The sequence below is a fragment of the Zalophus californianus genome, chromosome 12, assembly GCF_009762305.2.
Source record: "Zalophus californianus isolate mZalCal1 chromosome 12, mZalCal1.pri.v2, whole genome shotgun sequence".
Classification (NCBI taxonomy): Eukaryota; Metazoa; Chordata; class Mammalia; order Carnivora; family Otariidae; genus Zalophus; species Zalophus californianus.
The window spans coordinates 33695216-33716185 of NC_045606.1; the positions used below are offsets into that span (position 1 = coordinate 33695216).

At 40.3% G+C, this 20970-nt stretch overlaps 1 protein-coding gene across 5 annotated transcripts in view; it reads left to right on the top strand.

Moving 5' to 3' along the window:
* The window catches only part of CDK14 (cyclin dependent kinase 14), a 547481-nt gene that overhangs the window by 93212 nt on the left and 433299 nt on the right, over positions 1 to 20970 (top strand). The window contains exon 1 of one of the 5 annotated variants that reach the window (XM_027573640.2): positions 14492 to 14616. The exons of 2 other annotated variants lie outside the window; for them this stretch is intronic. The gene's annotated coding sequence lies outside the window, so the exon portion shown is untranslated. Of the gene's footprint in view, positions 1 to 14491; positions 14617 to 15027; positions 15063 to 20970 lie in introns of those variants that run through there. 2 more of the 5 variants (XM_027573641.2, XM_027573642.2) reach the window with 2 other exon arrangements.

Consider the following 20970-nt stretch of genomic DNA (forward strand, 5'->3'; position numbering starts at 1 on the left):
CCATGAACAGGGGGACTGGTAAGAAGTCAGAGAAGTAGCCCCTTGCCGGTCATGGTTACAATGTAGCATTTTATTCTAAGTTAGAAACTGTTGGGTTTTGAGCAGGAGAGTGACACTTTTTAAAATCCTGGTTGTTGTGTATAGACTAGGGCTGGGGGGGAGAATAGGAGAGTGGCGGCAGAGAGATAAGTTAGGAGGCTGTTTCGATCATCTGGAGATGCATGGTAGCTTAGATGAGGGTGGAGGCAGTGGAGGTGCTGAGAAGTGGCTGGATCTAGTATATGCTCTGAAAATAGCATGAAGAGAACTAGCTGTTGGGTTGGATGGAGGATATCAGAGAGAGCAATCGAGGGTTCTCAGGTTTTTGACTAGGGAAATCGAGTGTATTAATGGTAGGGCCATTTATTGAGATGTAGGCTATTGGGGTTGGGAGGGTGTGAAATCAGGAATGGGGTTTTGGACCTGGTGAGTTTGAGATTCATGTTAGATATCCAAAAGGAATTCTTTTATAAACAGTTGAATATATGAGTCTGGGGATGAGGGAAAGGTAAGGCCTAGAGGTATAAATTTGGGAATTCCCGGTATATTGATGACATTTAAACCATGACATTTAAGATCCCCTAAGGAGGGAGTAGAGACAGAGATGAAAAGAGATCCACATCCCAGGCTTGGGACACCATCATCTTTGGAAGTTGGGAAGAAAAGGAACCTCCAGCAAAGGCGACTGAGAAGCAGAGCCAGTGAGGCTGGAAGAAAACTAGCCATGGAGCCCAAGTGAAGAAAGAGTTTCAGGAACGAGGAGGTGAGCAGTTATGCCAGTTGCTGCTGAGAGGTCCAGGTGAGGTCTGGGAATTACCCACTGGAATTGGCATGTGGAGGCCACGGTTGACCATGGGTGGAGTGGAGAGGACAGAGATCTGGTTAAAATGAATTTAAGGGAGTTTTCGCTTTTGTTGTCTTTACGTTTTGCTGTCAAAAAATCATTGCCATGACTGATATGTGGCTGTCATTTTGCAGTATATACATATGTTAAATCATTATGTTGTGAACCTAAAACTACAATGCTATATGTCAATTATATCTCAGTTCTTTTTCTTTCTTTCTTTTTTTTTTTTTGAAAGCAAGAGAAGCGGTAGAGCTAATTGGGGTTAACTACTCTTTTTGAAGAATTTTGGCTAACAGGGAACAGAGTAATGAAGCTTATAGCTAGGAGGGGTGGCGGGATCAAGGCAGATGAAGGTAGAAGACAACTTTGGGAATACTAGTTTCATTCCTCTCCTCTCTTTTTTGTGAAGCAAGAAGACATGCTTTAGCTGAAGCAGTTCTTAGCTCTAATATTTATAGTCCCTAGAAACATGAGAAAATTGTCATTGAAAGAGAGAGGGCTTATTACGTTCTCTATGGTATTGAAAATCATTTGTAAGGTATCAGATTTTGGTGCAGTTACAATGTACTTTCTTCTTTTAACTTTTCAGGTGTTAGATGGTGTCTTTGAACTGATATAAAGCTGAACTGCCCTGTGTGAGATCGTTCTATAAACCTAGGAGTAATTTTAGAGTACAAATTTTAGAGAGGACTTGTATGTCTGAAGCGACGCTGATGGCAGTTACAGCATTGCAGTTCTGTTAGAATATCTAAATGGAGTTAAAAGAATCAGACATTTTCCCAATAAAAAGAAGTGTTGGATGGACATGGCCAATTGTTAAAAAAAAAAGTTCTTAAATTATACTTGAAGAAAATTAGCTAATACAGGCTATTTGATGCTTGTCCTGATAGGTAGGGTTAGTTTTAGTTAAAATTAACTGTGTCACAATTATATGCTTACTTTATATTTTCAGTGTGTGGGGGGCATATCTTGGAGAAAGGGTTGTCTTCAGAGTCCTGTGTTGGTATTTTCACTTGTGCTTGTATACACTGTTCTAACAGTAATTAATTTTTATTAGTGTTTATATTCTTTTTTTAAAGATTTTATTTATTTGACAGAGACACAGCGAGAGAGAGAAAACACAAGCAGGGGGAGTGAGAGAGGGAGAAGCAGGCTTCCCACTAAGCAGGGAGCCCGATGCGGGGCTCAATCCCAGGACCCTGGATCATGACCTGAACCAAAGGCAGAGCTTAATGACTGAGCCACCCAGGCACCCCTAGTGTTTATATTCTTGATTTAATTTCATGCTAATTGCAATGACAGCACAATAATGAAGTCTACCTATAAATTATTTTATCTACTATTTTAAAAAAATTATTTACTTATTTATTTTTAAAAATATTTTTTTTTTTAATTTGAGAGAGAGAGAGAGAGAGAGCACGAGGGGGTGTAGGGGCAGGGGGAGAGGGAGAAGCAGACACCCCGCTGAGCAAGGAGCCCAATGTAGGGCCCAATCCTAGGACCCTGAGATCTTGACCTGAGCCAAAGGCAGATGCTTAACCCTCTGAGCCACCCAAGCCCCCCTGTTTTACCTACGATTAAAATACAATTTCTAAGTTATACTACCTTATGCTCCTTGCACATGGAAGTAAAATACTTTGGTAAATGAAAGAGCGGGATGATGATTGAGGTTTACCACATGTGGGTAGACTCTGCTTCTACATAGATATCATCATAGATTTTAATTTTAACTTTAATAAGAAAGCGGATTATTTGTGTATGTTTTATAAGCTGGTGCCTCAGAATTTTATTCCTTCCTTGATCAGATAGAACATTTTGTTTAGTGCAGTCTCAGAAGACAGAGTCTTGCTTCCTGATTGGCATCGGTTATCTTAAAATACCCCCAATTCTTTTGGAAACGTGTGCATGCCAATTTAGAACTGTTTATTTGAAAAGTTACTTGGTTGCTCCCGGCAAAATTGATTCTTGATGAATTTTTGTTTTCTAATTTTCTCTTGTCCAGGGAGTTTCTAGTGGCAGCCAGGTATGAATACATTATGTGGCTGATTTTCCTGTTGGTAAATGTAAAGTTTACTTCTTCTAGCATTCGATACTCACTAAATTTCCCTTGTGTGTCCTGATGGTGGTAAAATCTCTTGCTATCATTCTAATCTGTTCAATAAACCTTGTCTTTGAAGTTTCATTATATAACCGTGGGTTCTCAGTCTCAAGTTGACTCTTAAGCGGCAGCTTTGTAGTTACAACGGGGAGACATGACAGAAGAGGAAGAAAGTCTGGAGAGGGGGTCAGTGGGGAGGAAGGAGGAGGAATCAGAGTGAGCAAAGCTTTCTCATTAAAACTCATAGAGAACATATATAGCTCCTTCTACCTTTAGCCAAAGGAAATATCAAGAAAGGCTGTAGGGTAGTACATATAGCTGTTAAAAAATAGTTGATAGTTGAATAGCTGTAGTTGAATTTAATGGAATGGTACAAAAGCACAGTTCAGTCGCAATTGCAATTGAAATAGAAATATAGATACTGGAGAAAAATCAATAGGAATTGGTGGACATAAAGAATGACTGAGAAAATGAGCCTGTGGCTGCTACAGAAGCAGAAGGAAGTGCCCAGGCTTATCTGAGCCAAGAGAACCCAGACCAGTAGCAAACTTCATGCAGAAGTATGAACCCCAGGGGTGTCTGAGGTGCCTAGAGGCTTAGTGCTGAACTCTCCTCCGTTTGCCTTATGCTTATCGCTGGGCTATAAAAGTCTTTGTTTTACTGAACGCTGTTTTAAGCAGTTTAGACACCAGTTGGCCTCACAACAAGCCTCTAAGGTATTGAATTATTATTATTATTATTATTATTATTATTATTATTATTATGATTCCCATATGTTAGGTATCTTGCCCAGGGTCAGGAACCCAGGTTTGTCTGGTTCTTGAGCTCACATTTTTTTCCATTTAGCTGTTCTGCATCTGAGCTTACGTTGAAGTTAATGCTTCAGTGTACCCATCTGCATGATTTCACCTATGATGTCTCTTTTCTCCTTCTCAAACCTGTATTATCTCTGAGGGTTTTGACTTAAGGAACCTTGGTGGAAAGGAAATACCTGAACCCAGATCTGCACCCAGTTGGGGCTCCTTAAAGCCAAGTGGTCTTCCTGGGGCTGTAATTACTTTGTATCCAGAGTAGGAACTGATTGTGAGGGGGTCAGTCAGGAAGTATGAACGGTTTGTTTTTGTTTTTTTTTAACATGAACTTTTATATGAATTGAAGTTTCTTTGAATGGTTAGAAGAAACAATGACTATATAGGGAATCAAGTGCTTCAGTAGAGGATAGATAAAACCAAGTTAATCAGTTTGGCCTTTGTATTGTGATAAATAAAATGTTACCTTCCCTAAATTAGAATCAGGACTGGGGAGAGGAATGAGAGCTAACGGTGGTCTCCAAGTTACCCATGACTAGCTGTTGCAAAAATTCTCAAAACTCAGTTTTCCTTAAGGAATATGGAAAAAGAGTTTGGTTGTCTGCATTGTGGGTCACTAGGAAAAAACACATCTTTGAACCAGATGGGCAGGCCAGTGTACTTGGAGTCCCTGGAGTCCATCCAAATACTCTTCCACCAAAGGGGAGAAAAGAACCATTGTTCGTGAGGTTTCAGATCATGGAAGTTGTTCAACTCTTCTAGACTGTGCTTCTATGATACTACAAAGGTTCTTTGTTAAGTTATCAAATTACGTCCAGATAGAGATAACAATTCTTGTGCTAAGAGTGATCATCACTAGTTTTTGGATATACATTTTCTACCAACATCTTAGCTCTGAATTGTGACTCTGCTATTCAGAGCTTGATTACCTAATGTGAAAATCTGCCAGTTTTGCTTTATCTATGAGACTTTCCTCATTCTGAGGAATAGTATTTTCCTATAGTATTTTCCTATAGTATTTTCTTTTAGATCTTCTGTGGCAATTATTTCTTGTATTAAGCTTACTTGTTTAAGTGTCTGTGGGGACAGCAATTGTGTCTCATTCATCTCTAGACCCCCTGTACTGCTTAATACAAAGCTAAGTAAATGGTTGGTAAATGAATAGAATGTGAAAAAAATCCTTTAGTAATGAAATACAGAAAATGTAGTTTACTCTCTGTCTTCTTTACATACTCCACACGTCCCTAGTGTACTTTTGTGACTTTTTCTAAAATTCCCTTGCTGTTCACTTGTTTAATTTTTAATAACCCTCTTTCCCTTCATGGCCAGAAAGCCTTTAAAGCCCAGGTCAGCGTAACAAACTGATTTCCTTTTTGTAATTCCAGTGACATTTCTTAGCTACATATGGCTGGTGTTATTTACCAGCAGTTTATAAATGGTATCCGCCAGGCCAAATCAGTTTAGTATCATTTACGTGTTGTTCCTAAAATTTGAGAATGTGCTATCACAGCAACTTGTATGCCTGGTTAAACTAATTGGTCCGAGTATTTAGGCTTTCTACAGGTGCAGATAACCGGTTCATGGGTTCATGCTCCATGTCTTGTGGCAGCTATACAACTTCCCCTGTAAATTACAAGAATAAATTTAGAAGTTTAATATATATGATAATTTAGTACAAATTTATAGAAATACTAGTATGTACCATAGGTATGTGAAGCCACTTTGTGAAAACATTTGGCTGCTATTAAACCCATTCTTTCCTACCGTCATCTGAGTTGACATCAACCTTAAATCTCCTTTTCCTGGGGTTTAAAGCAACATGTCTACGAAGTTTCTTAGCCGCAGCTCTAGCATCAGTGTTTCACCATAACTGCCTATCCTTTTGTACATGTATTTCCACGAGCACTGGCACTCTTGGTTACAAGGAACTGAAAATCAGCTCGAAGCGTTTAACCATTTTTTAAAAAGATTTTATTTATTTATTTGAGAGAGAGAGAATGAGAGATAGAGAGCGCGAGAGGGAAGAGGGTCAGAGGGAGAAGCAGATTCCCTGCTGAGCAGGGAGCCCGATGTGGGACTCGATCCTGGGACTCCAGGATCATGACCTGAGCCGAAGGCAGTTGCTTAACCAACTGAGCCACCCAGGTGCCCAGCTCGAAGTGTTTAGAGGAAAAAATAGGACTTATGGGCAGGTTAGTGTGGCAGGATAGAAGCAAGGGCTGAACAACCACGTTTTAAGTCAGCCAACTGGGGCGCCTGAGTGGCTCAGTCAGTTAAGCGTCTGCCTTCGGCTCAGGTCATGATCCCAGGTCCTGGAATCAAGTCCTGCATCGGGCTCCTTGCTGGGCGGGGAGCCTGCTTCTCTCTCTGCCTGCCGCTCCCCCGGCTTGCGCGCGCTCTCTCTCTCTGACAGATAAATAAATAAAGTCTTAAAAAAAAAAAAAAAGCCCAGCAGGCAGTGCCGAGGACCTCAGCGGGTGGGACCAGGGATGCCGTGGTTTCAGTGCTGTCTGTCTCTTGCCCTCATCTCTGCTCTTACTCCTTGTTAGTTTCAGGATTTCAGTCCAGCTTCTGTGCAGGGCTTGAGACACGGACACCGGTGGCTTCTCAGCTGATGATGCTCTCTGCTTTGCCACCATCGGGAGTAGAGGGATGTAGGGTCCAGTTCAGCTCTGCTTGGAGAAGTCCCAGGAAGCAAATGGCTTAAGTTGGATGGCTGGTCTGGTGCTGGACAGGACACAGCCCTCCCTATCCTGCAGTGCATGGCGTCAGGGGAGGAACCACTCCCAGAACCAGCTGATTTTCGGAACCATTCAAGTGAAACATTCCACAAGAAGTGGCAGAAGGGACTCAATCAGTATTTGAGTGCTGCTCTTCTTAGTGTTTCACTGGATACAAAAGGCATGTAGGAGTAAAAGCATTTCAGAGCTGGTAACATCCCTGGTACTTAAACGCATTTTTTGCCTCAAACCTCCTCTGTTACACTAGTGAGACTGGACTGGTTATATGATCATCTGACAACTCTTACTTAGACAAATGATTACTTTGGTTTGCTTTCTGCTCTTTGAGGATGGTGTATGTGTGGTTTCAGAGTGATCTGAATCATACCAGCATTAGCTTGAAAAGGCAAACACCAAGACATTGGTCAAAGGAAAGTTAATTAAATTACATAGGAGCACCTATTTTAATTTCACTTGTGAGTTTCTTCAGTTGGTTACCTTTTCATTATCATGCTTACTGTTGAATGCATAGCATTGTTATCCATTCTTTTCCCTGGCCCTGCTTCCTATTTTGTTTTTTAGGGGTATAGAGTGAGACAAAGGAAGAAAATTATTTAATAAATCCTTTTTATTTTAATATTTGAAAGTATATACTAGATCAGTGGCAGGGAATTTCTAGATTAAAAAATGTCAAAGGTGATTTAAAGTTATTTCTGTCTGTCTATTTGACAGGCTCATTTAAACAAGTTTTCTTCCTTTGGGATTTTCCTGATTTTCTAACTAAGTAGAATTTTAGAAAGCTGGTCTAAAGTTCCTAAAGGCAGTAAAGCTGACTTATAACCCTGAACTAGAAAACTTTTTCTTCCCTTTTCATAGTTAACATAAAAAAACTTAAGTAAGTTTTTTTAAAAAAAGACTTAGCTCCTTAAGAAGCTTTTTGATAGTCCTGGATTTGTAGCCTCTCTCCATACTAGAATCCTGACATCAGGAAGAGAGAAAATCCTCACATCTTTTCTCAATGCCTTTTGCCTTTCTTCTTGCTTCTACCTGAGGATTTTCTGTCTGCCACTGAAGTCTTATAATTTAATTCACATTTCTAAGATGATGTTAGTGCTACACATTTGGAACTCTCTGATACTGTTCTTCTGTGAATATGGTCATAGTAAGATCCCTTTTACACCTGCATCTCCTGCTCAGTTTCTCATACTTGGGGCATGACACCCCATCAAAAACCTGGTTGTGTTTTTGCAAGGGTGTGAGTAGGAAAAACCTCACTAGGCCATGTGAATACCTAGGCATTTTATATAAGTTACTTGAATAAATAATAAATACATAGTGTGTATAGATATGTATACAGAAACCATGTAATGCATATTTTAATGCAAAAGTCTTATGTGCCAAGGATTAGAAATTTAACTGAGGAGAGGCGAAGACTCAGATGTAGACAAGTTGTTACCCAGGATAAATTGAAGACACACAACCTGGAAATACAACATATAGGCAGGAGGAAAATTGTTCCCTAAAAAGGAGTAGACTGAACCCTTGGTTCAGAAGCAGAACTATGATCAGACATCACATTTTTAAGGGAGACAAAAATAAGGCCTGCCTTTTTATTACTGTGATATGTATCTACCTGTTTCTGTTGCTAGGATTCATGAAAATCAACCTTCCATGCTGCTTTTTGACAAACATAATCTAAAGTTTCCTTGCTATACCTCTGTCTTTGGGCTTTTAATCTCCAACCTAGATGATGTTCATAACTGAACTTTTTTCACCTGGACATATTTTCTGCAGTTCATGGTGACCAGCATAGGATTTATCTCTAGTCAAGAAACAAATATAGAGCATCTATTGTATGCAGGACCCAGTGTCAGCACTGTAGGGAAGACAGAGATGAAGAAGATATGGCGCGCGTGTGTGTGTGTGTGTGTGTGTGTGTGTGTGTGTGTTACGGTTATTGTTTTTGTTAGTGCTCTGGATGCATGGATTTTGAATAGTCTGCCCTCAATCTTATTTTCCCGTAGGCCTTCATATTTCTACGGTGCAATTTAACGGAATACAACATTTTTCAAGAACAAATTTATTGGGTTGTGATAGAATTACCTGTATTTACTGATAAACTTAGTTCTAGAAGTAGCTCTAGAGCTAATTAGCTCTAGAGCTAATTCTAAAATTAGCTCTAGAATCCAGAAAACACTCAAATTGTGTAAATATTAAGGAGAAAATCCTAAGGTTTCCATGAAATGACATGAGTGATATATGGATATTTTTGGTATTGAGAAAGTATTTTAAATAAATAACATTTCTCTGAATATATGGAAGTCTAAGCAATGACTAGCATTAGTGGAGAAGAATTAAGTCATAAAATTTTTAGGGTTTATTAAAAAATAAAGGTTTAGGTTTACTAAAACCTTGTGAGCATCTTTAAAACAATCATAATACGAACATTTCACTGTAAAACTTTGCAGTAGAAAAAAATTGCTAGGGTTGCCTGGATCTGTAATAATTTGAAATTCAACCTCTTTTTTGGGGGAACTTCTATCTTTTCTCTATCACTTTTCAAAATAAAATATCTTTGCTTCCTTGAGACTTAAAAGTTTATTGAGATTAATTCATAAGGCAGACTTATTATATGAGATTTATATGCATAAAGTAGACTTTGCTCTTACCCCTTTCCTGACCTTATTTCCTTATTTAATATTTTCCTTTTCCCTTTTTTGGTTAAAAGAAGGGCTTTCTCTATCCCTTTCTTCACTACTTCTTTTGTCTGGGTTCCTTTTTTATGGGGGGAGGCCATCTTGTCTGTTAGACTCTACTTCTGTGAAGGTCGGGCATCTGGCAGCCTCATAGGTCTGAGATGGCTCCAGGTAAGCTGATAGGAAATCAGAATTTCTGCCCAGGTGAGAAGTACCTCAGAGCCGAGGGTACAACCTGTGGTTGGGGGGTAACTAGGCTAGTACTTCTCCACTCAGGAGACAGTTCATAGTTCTGCTTTGCACTGCCCTTTTCTCACGTTTGCACAAACCTCTATTCACAGTGTTCTGATAAGCCTGTTTGTCCAGTTGCCCAAGTTTAGGCAGTTGAGGAAGGTTGTGACAAGACTGAGAGAGTGTGGTGGCCTTAGGAGGAGGTGGCACGTTTAGAGCCTTAGGAAAGGAAGCCTGATGGCAAAGAGAGAATAAACCATAATGATGATGCAAAGGGTCACATGGGTGTCGCGTCTGGAGATTGGGAGCCGGTGGCCCTGTATACTCTCGGTTAAACCCTGATGGCTGTCACTAATGTTCACAATGGATCCAGTCATCATCAGTTGAAGATTAGACTGTGTTTATTATAATTCTTTGGAAAGTCAGGGAAGTGCATGATGCTATAAAGGTAGATACTTCAAGGGATCAATTTTTGTTTTCCTGCAAAAATGACCTAAGCAGTTAGAGGTCAGAGTCTTGCATTTTTATCAGTTTTCTTTCTTATCTTTTCCTTTATATCTATCAAGATGATGTTTTTACAAAAGACTTTTGTAAATAGACCCTTTATTTTACCAGCTGTTATTGTTCTTCTGTGGTGTGGTTTCAGATACATCTCAATGTCCTGTCATAAAGATAGTCTTAATAGCAGTGGATTGTGAGTCCTGACAACATGAACATAATGATTAATTTCCTGTAGCTTTGCCTTCTAGCCTCTGTTTTTTCACTTCTGCTTTAAGGCCAAGCTTGTGTAGCTGTATACATACGTTGACACTATATTTTCCCCACACGTTCTTCCAGGCCCCTTTTGTTCCCACTCTTCGGGAGCCCACAGAATTTGTCTGAACAATGGTCATCTGCAGCAGCTCTTCCTGATATTTATTTTTTCAGCAGGTACTGAGTGCTGTCCTTGGGGCTGGAGCAACGCAGAGAGCAAATGAGTAGAAGCCCGTGCTCTGGGGCCATTTACATGCTAGGGAGGGCAGAAGACAAACAAATAAATACATTAGATGGTGCAGCAAACACAGTGCGAGGTGACGGGGAGGGAGGAGCACCAGCAGAAGGGGGAAGCCAGGGAAGGACTCCCAGGAGGAGATTACTGACATCCAACCGAGTAATGAGAAGGCGTCAGCCAAGACTATCTGAGGAAGAACATTCTAGGCAGTGAGAGCAGCACAGACATATTCCCGAGGCAGGAATTAGCTCTGAGGAGAAGAAACATTGTCCATTGTGGCTGAAGCATGGAGTGGTGAGTGCTGGAGGTGCCCTGCTCAGAGCAGCTTGGTCAGTGGGTGCCTAGGCTAAACAGAAGCCCTTCCTCTCCAGCCCCCAGTCAGTGATGACCAGTCCAGGCGTACGCAAGGCCAGCCCTCTTGCTGCAGGTGGGACGAATGTTGGGTGTGGCTTTTTCCGCTGAGGCCACTCTTCATCGCTTTCCCCCATCCTCCCTGTCCTGCCTCCTCACTCCTTCTCTCTGAGAGCATGTCCTCAGTAAACTAGGTGAACAAGAATCCTGGCTGAGCTCTGTTTCTAGGAAACCATAACATAAGACACATACGTGAACGTCTGACCATTTTTTTTGCAGGTTCCAGACCCTTATATAATTGCCTACTCCCCACGTCCACTCGGATGTTCCAAAGATACCTAAAACCCTCAACATGTAAAAATTGAATTCATGATAATTTCTCCCGTATCCATCTTCCTGTATCCATCCCTTTAGCTTATGATTCCACCTTTCCCTTTCACTTCATTATACTAAGAATTCAGGGCCATGCTTGGATTTTCCCTTTCCATTAGCCCTCCTGTCCAGTCACAACAAGTAACTCAGAGTGAATGTCTCTCACCTCCCTTGTCTTTCCATCCCCATTTTTTTTTAAGGTTTTATTCATTTACTTGAGAGAGAGAGCAGGAGGGGGGGCGGGGCAGAGCCGAGGGAGAGAGACAAGCACGCTCTGCACTGATTGCAGAGCACGACTCGAGGCTCAATCCCTCAACCCCAAGATCATGACCCAAGCCGAAACCAAGAGTCAGACGTCCTACTGACTGAGCCACTCAGGCTCCCCCATCCCCATTTTTGTTGCTTTAATTCAGGGCTTTGACTGAAGTATTAGTCTCCCAAGTAGCCTCCCCAGCTCAGTCCTGCAAACTCTAATCTGTTCTACGCCATTGCCCTGTTGTAAAATGAGAAATCCCCCCCCAGCTGCTCTTCTGCTTATAGTCCTTTAGTGCCTTCCTGTGGGATTAAATGGCAGCTTCCTGTTGGATAAAATCCCTAACTTCTTAGCATGGTTTACTGGTCTGTTACGCTCTGGCATCAAGCCATCTCTCCCTCAGCCTTCCCAGCTGCCACCAGTCTGTTTACTGCTCGGCGGTTTCCTTAGACAGCTCCCAGTTTCAGGCGTCCGATGCTTGTGTTCAGTCCTGCTGGTCCTCAGATGTCTACCCCCTTCTGGCCGGTGCCTGGAAGACAGTCTGGGGCTGCCTCCTCAGTGAGGTCTTCTCTGAGCCACCCTCATTTGTACCCAAGTAAGCGCTCCCAAAACACATTTCAGTATATTATAATCACTTGCTTTATTTCTAACCGCTCACTGGGTTCCTTGCATGCAGAGAACATGGCTGTTCCTATTGCTGGGGGCATCAGCACACGTCTATTGAATGAATACGTGAGAAAAATAAAGGGGAAACTTTATTCCGTGCAGTTTGTTGGCTCTTATGCAGGAAAGCTTCGTGACCGTGAACGTTATACACGTCCTTATCTGCCAACTCTATAGGAAGAAAGATACAGGAACTACTTGGATGAGGTGACTGAAGATAACACTTCTAACATTTTTTTTTTTTTTATATTTCAGGGAACATTGAATGATGGGGGAAGGAGGTAGATTACTTAAGCCCTAAAATATGGATTTGGGAAATGTATTAATTCTTTTAAGTATTCATTTAATATTTTCCAGATAGCTAGCATTGGGGGAATAAAAAAAGAAGCAGTTGATACAGTTTGTTCCTCAAGGACCTTAAAATGGGGGAAAATGTGAACAAGAAAGCTTTTTTTAAAATTAATTTTATTTTATTATGTTAGTCACCATACAATACATCATTAGTTTTTGATGTAGTGTTCCATGATTCATTGCTTTCGTATAATACCCAGTGCTCCATGCAATACGTGCCCTCCTTAATACCCATCACCGGGCTAACCCACCCCCCCACCCCTCTCCCCTCTAAAACCCTCAGTTTGTTTCTCAGAGTCCATAGTCTCTCGTGTGAACAAGAGAGTTTCGAGGCAGCATATGATTAAGTGTTAAATGATTTAAATAAAAAGCACGGTTGGTTCTGAAAAAGGAGAGTCTTTGTGGGCTGGAGGGTTGAGCAATCACAAACAAAATCTCAGATTCTTATAGGAATGAAGTCCCCTCTCCAGAAAAGGTGCTCATGGACCTCAGTAGTTTTCAGATATTAAAGAGGTAGCTTTCTCTCTTGGCTTTGTTGTAAAAGGAAGTACATAATAGTTGTGTTTGAAGAACTTTTTGTAAGTTTTTGAATGAGCTTTTGTGTTGCAGAAAAAATAAAGTTCAGTATCTTCACAGTGTGATTCAAAAGGCTGAAGGTGAAAATGGTTTGCAAATGGGAGATATCTTTTTTTTTAAATTTTATTTATTTGAGACAGAGAGTGCATGAACATGAACAGGGGAGGACCGCGGGATCATGACCTGAGCTGAAAGCAGATGCTTAACCCACTGAGCCACCCAGGCGCCTTGGGAGATGATTTCTTTAAACCAATTAGGATGTGAAGGGAAAACACTTTTCCCTGAGCTTTCAAATTGTAAGTGCACCCAGTCCTGTGGGCTATGAGAATATTGGCTGCTTGCTCACCGTTGACACAGTAGTTACCTCCTCTTGTACTTTAATCTCTTAATTAAGTAAATATCTGTGATGTCAGATTTCATGCTTAAACTTGTAAAATTTCTTGCCTAAAGTGTTTTTCAGTTATATTCTTGTGTCTTAGCCTAATTTATACCCTTTCGTGGTTCTGTATTTTGAGGATAGGAAGTACTTTCAACAAAGACAAATTGTAGCTTAATCACTCTCCTGTAGGGGTCGCTATAAGAGTAGCCTTTTGGCATTCTTCCTTGCCACCCAGCACCCAGCACTGTGTGGTATGACTTGACATAATTAACCTAAGGACTGTGAGATCTGCTTTGTGTTGGCATTTTACTTTTGGGAGTGACAGAAGCTCTAACCCCTCTAACCAAGAATTCTGTAGGCTCGTAACTATGTATCTTATCACTTCGGTGCTGTAAGTGCTACACCTGTGCATTTTTAACCTTTATTTGGTGCATGGTTATTTTAGAGTTCTCATTATGCCCCATTTGCATATGAAAAATATATACACATAGACACATTAAACTATTTTAGTGGCTTTTGCAGCACGGATGATGGTAGCCTTCGTTGGCTTGCTATAGGACCTCAGATTATTGTTTAATGAGGTTGTCACTCAAGATCCTTACTGGCTTCCTCCAGTGCTTTTAAAAAAATGAATTGAGTATGATGAGGTACATCCCCTTGATTAAATGTTTTTCCTCCTATGCAATCACCATTAGCTGTTTGGCTCCCATTCTGTATTCTTTTGAAGCAGCCCTGCCTTGCAAATCAATATCTTTCTGAAGAGACTGTGTTGTGAATTGCCTGGACAGCATATGCACTGTTACTTTGGCTGCAATGCTGCTGCAGAGCCTGGTTACTCTGCCTTCCTGGGAACTCCACAGGCAAGTCCATCGTGTTTGGAGAAAAAAAAAAAAAACACTAGATCTTTTGGGGGGGGAGAAATGAACTGTTAAAGCTATTGATACTGAATGTTAGCATGCCCTTTGTATTCTTGTGAACTATTTTTGGTCTTATTCCACTGAGATTAGTTTCTCTTAGGTGATTTCTGGTGTGTGTTTGTGTGTGTGTGTGTGGTTTTTTTTTTTTTTTTGCTTTTGCTTCCCCCTTTCTTGGTTGTAGTACGGCCGTACCATTTCAGCTTGCTAGTGCAGAAAGATGTGAATTCAGTTGCTGTATGAACCTGGCCTGGTGCAAACACATTGCTAGAGACATGTTAAAGAGTTCCAGGTGAATCGAGCCTAAGAGAGACAACAGCAAAACGGTAAGACGGAGCATGCTTAAAATTAGAGCAGGGGTTTTAATTTGGAGCATCTCGGCAAGTCTGAATCCTGACTCACTCATTTACAACTTGAAAAGGATTCATTTTATGCATGTCATTTCACTCACCCCCTTCTATTTAACTGCCAAAAACATCACAGATTGATCAAGGGGGTATTTAAATTAGGGATCCAACAGGAGGTTACTCATGGGGAGTCTCTTGAGGCTCCCAAGGCTACTGCTTGTAGTTTGTAAACACCAGTAGCAGTGATGAGACGAGCAAAAGGTTTAGCGTCTGTGCTTTGCCATAGCTGAGTGTTATTTCTTATGAAACTCGTCTTATTTATTACAGCTTAAAGAGATCTTACAGATTGTTTTGCCTGGCTTTGCTTGGCTGAATGCCCTCTGAGTCAAGCCAGTGAAGGACGGGAGACCACTTCTTTCATTTGGGTAAACTGATGTCCATGAATTAGCTGGATTGGATCTGAGTGGAATAAGCATCTCTAATGTATTAGGGCTGTGGGGTTTCCTCCTTGCTCCTTCCACCCCCTTCCCTTCTAGAGTGCAGAAACGTACCTGTTTTAAGTCTGTGCTTTCTGGCAGAAGTCAGTGTGCTGGTATTTTGCATCATTACACCTGGAGTGGTTATGCTTTCATGTACGGAAGTGATAATCCTTCATGCAGTTCTGCTTGAAGTGCTGGCTCTAATAGTGGACAGGGAGCGTTTTGGATTCTAATGGAGAACCCGGCATGCATGAAGGACTGGGCTAGCAGACAGGCTACTCCAGAATGCTGCTTACCTGCTTGTGCTGAGGATAACAATTGAGAGACAGAGATGTAAACCTTGGTATCTACAGGGGTGGCATTTCTATTTCCTTTGTTAATTGGCACACAGTATTGGGGGTGGGGGACAGCTGAAGTTGCAGAACATGTTTTAATATTATTAAAGTGAGGCTACTATATTACATGGTCCTGGTGGATTTATTAGGATCCATCTACTATATAGGTGCTGAATATCCAGGGTGTCAGCATTTGATTTTTTGCTTTAAAAATATTCTACTTACATATACTGTAACTCAGCAAATCACGTAAAATGTAAATAAATGATGCAGATGGTGAATATCTGTTGAGAAAATCATCGGTAACTTGCTGTAGCATGTTGGTCATAAGCGAGTTGTGTATAATTTTGTGACATTAGTATTTTTAAAAAAGAACACATGATTACTTGATAGACAAGTGAGATAAATTTTTGAGGGGGGGGCCACTTAGGAGCCTTGAATATCCTTCTGTGTTTACTCAACTCTTGATTACAAAGGTGGGACATTGATTTTGGGGAATGAATATTTGGATTTTCTTCCAAAGAGAATTCAAGTTTTATTTTAATCACTTACTACTTTCTAAAAAGTCAACATGAACTATAAGCTGTTCTTTTCCATACTTCAGTTGTTTTTTTCTGAAAAAAACTTTTTTTTTCTGTTCAGAAGATGATGTACTCTGTGTTTGTTTGTTTGTTTTTTCTGAGAGTGATATGTTCTAGCTATTTATATTTTTACCTTCACTTTGTATAAGCTGTGAGGTTTATTTTTTCGCCCTATGACAGAAGGAATTGTACATTTGCAAGAAGTAATTTTTAAAAAGGGGACGAGTAGAGCAGTTATATGACATTGATTTTACAATCATATACTTTTTTTAAAAAAAGATTTCAGTTATTTATTTGAGAGAGAGAGAAAGAGAGAGCACAAGCAGGGGAGTAGTAGAGGGAGAAGGAGAAGCAGACTCCCCACTGAGCAGGGAGCCTGATGCAGGGCTCGATCCTTAGACCCTGGGATCATGACCTGAGCTGAAGGCAGACACTTAACCGACTGAGCCACCCAGGTGCCCACAATCTACACACTTTTTAATTCCTCGTTCTGCAAACGTTTATTAGCCATCTACTATGTGTAAGACATTGTAAGACTTGCTGTGAGGAAGTACGATGAAGTGATAACACTCCCTTCCCTGAAGGAGCTTAGATAGAGTAGCATTGGTATTTTTCTCTGGAATATGCTCCTTATTCTTTCTTATGAATAAGTAAATTTGATGCTTTTTAAATATTATATTTTCTCTCTAGGAGACTCCTATTTTCTTTTAATCATTTATTAAACAAACATTTATGGAGAGTCTACTGTGTAATGGTGTAACTGCTCTGTAACAGTGAGTCAAAATGATCTGGGGCCTATCCTCATGGAACTTACCATGTACTGTACTTTTTAAGATATTTCCAGGAGAAATTTTGGAGTAGGTTTCTTTCATTTGCGACAATTGCAGTACTTTTTTCATTTTTTAATTGTGTTATAAAATATACTTACCGCAAAACTCACCTCTTTAATCATTTTTAAGTGTACAATTCATTGGCGGTAAGTACTTTCACAAGATATTGCTACTATCACTGCTATCCATTTCCAAAACTTTTCCCATCATTCAGATAGAAAAACTCTGTACCCATTAAATAATAACTCCCCATTTTCCCTCCCCCTGGTCCCTGGTAATCTCTAGTTTACTTTCTGTGTCTATGATTTGCCTCATCAAGTGGAATCATACAGCGTTAATCCTTTTGTGTTTGGTCAGTTTCACTTAGCATGTTTTCCAGGGTTCATCTGTGTTGTAGCATGTACCAGAATTTCATTACTTTTTAAATATATGCTTTGATTTTTTTCTGGGGGGGGAGGGGCAGAGAGCAAACGTTAAGCAGGCTCCATGCTGGGCGTGGAGCCCCATGCAGGGCTCGATCTCAACCCTGAGATCATGACCTGAGCCGAAATCAAGAGTCAGACACTTAACTGACTGAGCCACCCATGCGCCCCAGTATAAGCTTTGATCTTTATATGGAAAAACACCAGAATTCCCCCTTATATGCTTTCAATGAATCAAGTTACCATATGGGCACCATAATAGATAATTTAGAGATACTAAAACTCAAAACTTGTAGGGAGGGGCAGGAAATGCAGAATAGAAATGCACTGAGGGAATAATCTATGGATATATTACACTTGGATTCTCTACATGCCTGATAATTGGTCTACTTAGATTTTCATGTCAGTTCTTTGGTGTGAGAGAGCAACAGTCAGCTGAAATATTCAGTGGAAGGCTGGACTGTGGCTTTTGTCATTATTAACATTTGAATTTCACCCCCTCTGCTTCAGTTCCCTTACTCTATCTGATCGTGTTGAGGTCCTCCTGCAGACTCTTAGAATTGGCAGGTTCTTCAGCAAGTGTATTGTCTACTTGGCTCATCACCATTGGTTCAGCCAGTGGGAGAGGGAGACTTTACTCAGTCTCCTGATATCCACTGCAAATCCTCCTTCACTCCCCACTGCTGTTTTCAGTGAACGCTCAACCTGAAAACCTCATGTTATCTTCTGAGTTGGGCAGAGAGGAATAGGAGAGGGTATAAGCTTTTTGCCACATTAAGCCCGTTTCCTTTGGATGAGGTAAGCCTGGTTTCATCAATATAGCATTCTCTTTCTCAGATTTCTTCGTGATACTGTTTATCTTAAATCCAGATGGTTTTTCTGGTAGTGAATCCTTTTTAGAAAGCCAGGTTAAGGCTCCCAGAGGTATCCATTTATCTGCCATCGACTGATTTGATGATTCTTGGATGGGATCAGTCAGCGGTTTATGTCCACACTATTCAGGAAACACAAACATATATGGGAAAGGAAGATTCAGCGTGGTAGTGCCTCATGCCTGAGTCATTCCATCTTCCCATCAGCCTGTCCTTTTTAATGATTTTAATGCTTTCTGCCCACCCTAACTACTTTGCTGTTCAGCCTTAACTTTTGATATGAGGCTGATTCAGAATCAGGTCAGTCAAAGGCATATTCAGTTTAGGTGGTGGAAGTAGCAAGGGATGAAGGGAGGATGGATGAGAAAACCTTAGACCACAAAGCACTTACTTCACTCAGCTTTAAAAGTGCCTTCTTTTGCATCAGGAGAAGAGAGAATGAGAGAAGTGTTGCGGATAGGTCTGGCCTTTGCTTATTTCTCTTGAAATATAAATCCCAGGGAACATGTAAGGAAGACATCCCAGTGGTCAAGAGCTTGGGCTTTGTAGTCAGAGTCTTGGAATAAATCTCGTTCCCTCTGCTTACTCTCTGTGTCGTCTTGGACATGCTACTTAGTTCTTGTGTGCCTCAATTTAAACATCTGTAAACTCAGAATAATAATCCTACCTCATGGCGCCATTGTAGAGATTAAGAAATTACTTATAAAGCATTTTTCAAAGTAGCTGTTACATAATAAGAGCTCTGTAAGAACCATCATCATTATCATTGGTATCTAAAAATCCTTCATTTCCATCTCTCTTTTCTTTCAACTTGAATTTATCTTGCCCAAGTTTAATCCTTTTTCAGTTTGCTTGTTTATTGAGCATATATGACAAGTCTTAGCGTTATTGTGTTTGAGGGGATAAAAAGAGGATTTGAAAGAGTGTTCCGGTCTTCCATGTATCATGTGGTAGGCTTTGGAAGGGTATATGTTCTGTAAACTTCCTCCTCTGCCCCGCTGATAGAAGTTTGCCCCAGCGGCTTCTTCCTCAGCTAAATGAGATCTTGCTAAAGTACAAAGAGGACAGTGAAATGTTCCTGGAAGCACTGAGGCTTATTTTCAGGTGGCAGATGAGCAGCAGGATTATGTGTACCCCGCTGCTCTGCTCTGTTCACCTTGACGATCTCCGTCCGGATTCACTATTGACTTTTCTCAGTCATAGGAAAGGTTGACAGAACCAGCCCTCATGAAATCAGCGAGGACTTTATTATTAATGGATTGCTGTCAAATTTATTATTGCTGAAATTTTAGCTCTTTACAATAGATGGACCAATTGTCAAACCTGCATTGAAAGAGACTTCCATTTTTTCCCCAAAGGTTCATTGTTCCCTGTGTTTCTCTTCATAAGCTCTGTGTGGTTAGTGACCCATATATGATTCTCTGAAAATTTTAAGAGCTTCAAAATCAACCCTATATTGAGTGATGCCCTGTATTTTTCTGAATTCTTTGGTCAGGTTTGTATCTCGATTTATTTTATTAGAATAAAAACATTAAACTTTTAAACTTTATAGCATCACTCTTGACATTAGTCACTAAATTATTTAAGCATTAATAATACATCTAAATTTTATTAAAAGGATAGTTATTGTAGGTGACGAGATAGAAGTTGTGCTTATTTATATAACCATCTGTTTCAGAGTAAAAAGATAGTACACAATTTTATTTCTCCTTCAGGAAAGGAATTTAAAGATATTTATAATCTTTATTTTTAAATGCTGTTCATATGGTTACCAGGGGAAAGAAATTCAGGCCCTAATGGATCAGTCAGTACCTCCAGTAGTGTCTTTTTTCAGTTTCCATTTTTAATGTTATTATGCCTTCTGGATGCTTGATCTTACATGAGGGACAGAATAGTGAGCTACAGATATTTGAAAGGTATAAACATGAAGGAAGAACTAGCCTGGTTTAGTACAAAGAAGCTATGGGTGGTGCAATGAAATTCAGAAGAGAAACAAAACAATTCAGAAGGTATCTAAGACTATCGTTTGCACAGCCTTTGAGACAGATGACAGCTTCTCTGGTCCTTGTGATGTTAAAAAAACCAAAAACTGAAAAAAAACCGCCTCAAACAGTAAGCCTGTGTATACAGGTAGAAAGCACCCTGGACCATGTTCATGATTTCAAACAGCCGTGAATCTGGAGTTCAGCCTGATCTGTTTATTGATTATAAGTACTTCTGGCATGGTAGACATTTTAAAATCGCTGTAGGTTATATTAGTCAGTCCTTCTTGCTAGGTTTATTTCACACCTCTGCATGGCGTGGGGTCCTTTGAAAACACTCTGGTTTCCCTTTCTCAGGTTAGGAATAAAAAGAATAACTATATTTAAACCTGTAAATTTTGTGAGAGAGGGGAAAAAGGTTCTTATTTGCAGGAACAGACTTTTTCTTTTCTAGGATAAGAGCTTTAAGGGAATAGTGTCTTGATGAAGAAACTAATTAGCCATGTTGTGAGCCACTTTGTGTAGCCTGAGTCTCTGTTTTGTCGAGAATGGGTATTCCAGTTCCTCACTGCAGCTGTGAGAATTTTGTACGTTGAATAGGCTTTTGCTTTGTGGAATCTCAACAAAGCCACTCTCTTACTTCCTGTGGGGGGATTCTCATTTCGTGTGCCCCATTTCTGAGCCCTCTGGCTATAAATGGGAGAGGGTAGGTAATAACAGATGTCAATTGTAATATTTCGTCTCCCAACACTATATATTCATTTGGCCATATGATATGAATGCTACACTCTTGACTCTTTTTTCCATGATGGAGTTTTAGCCAGTATATAAT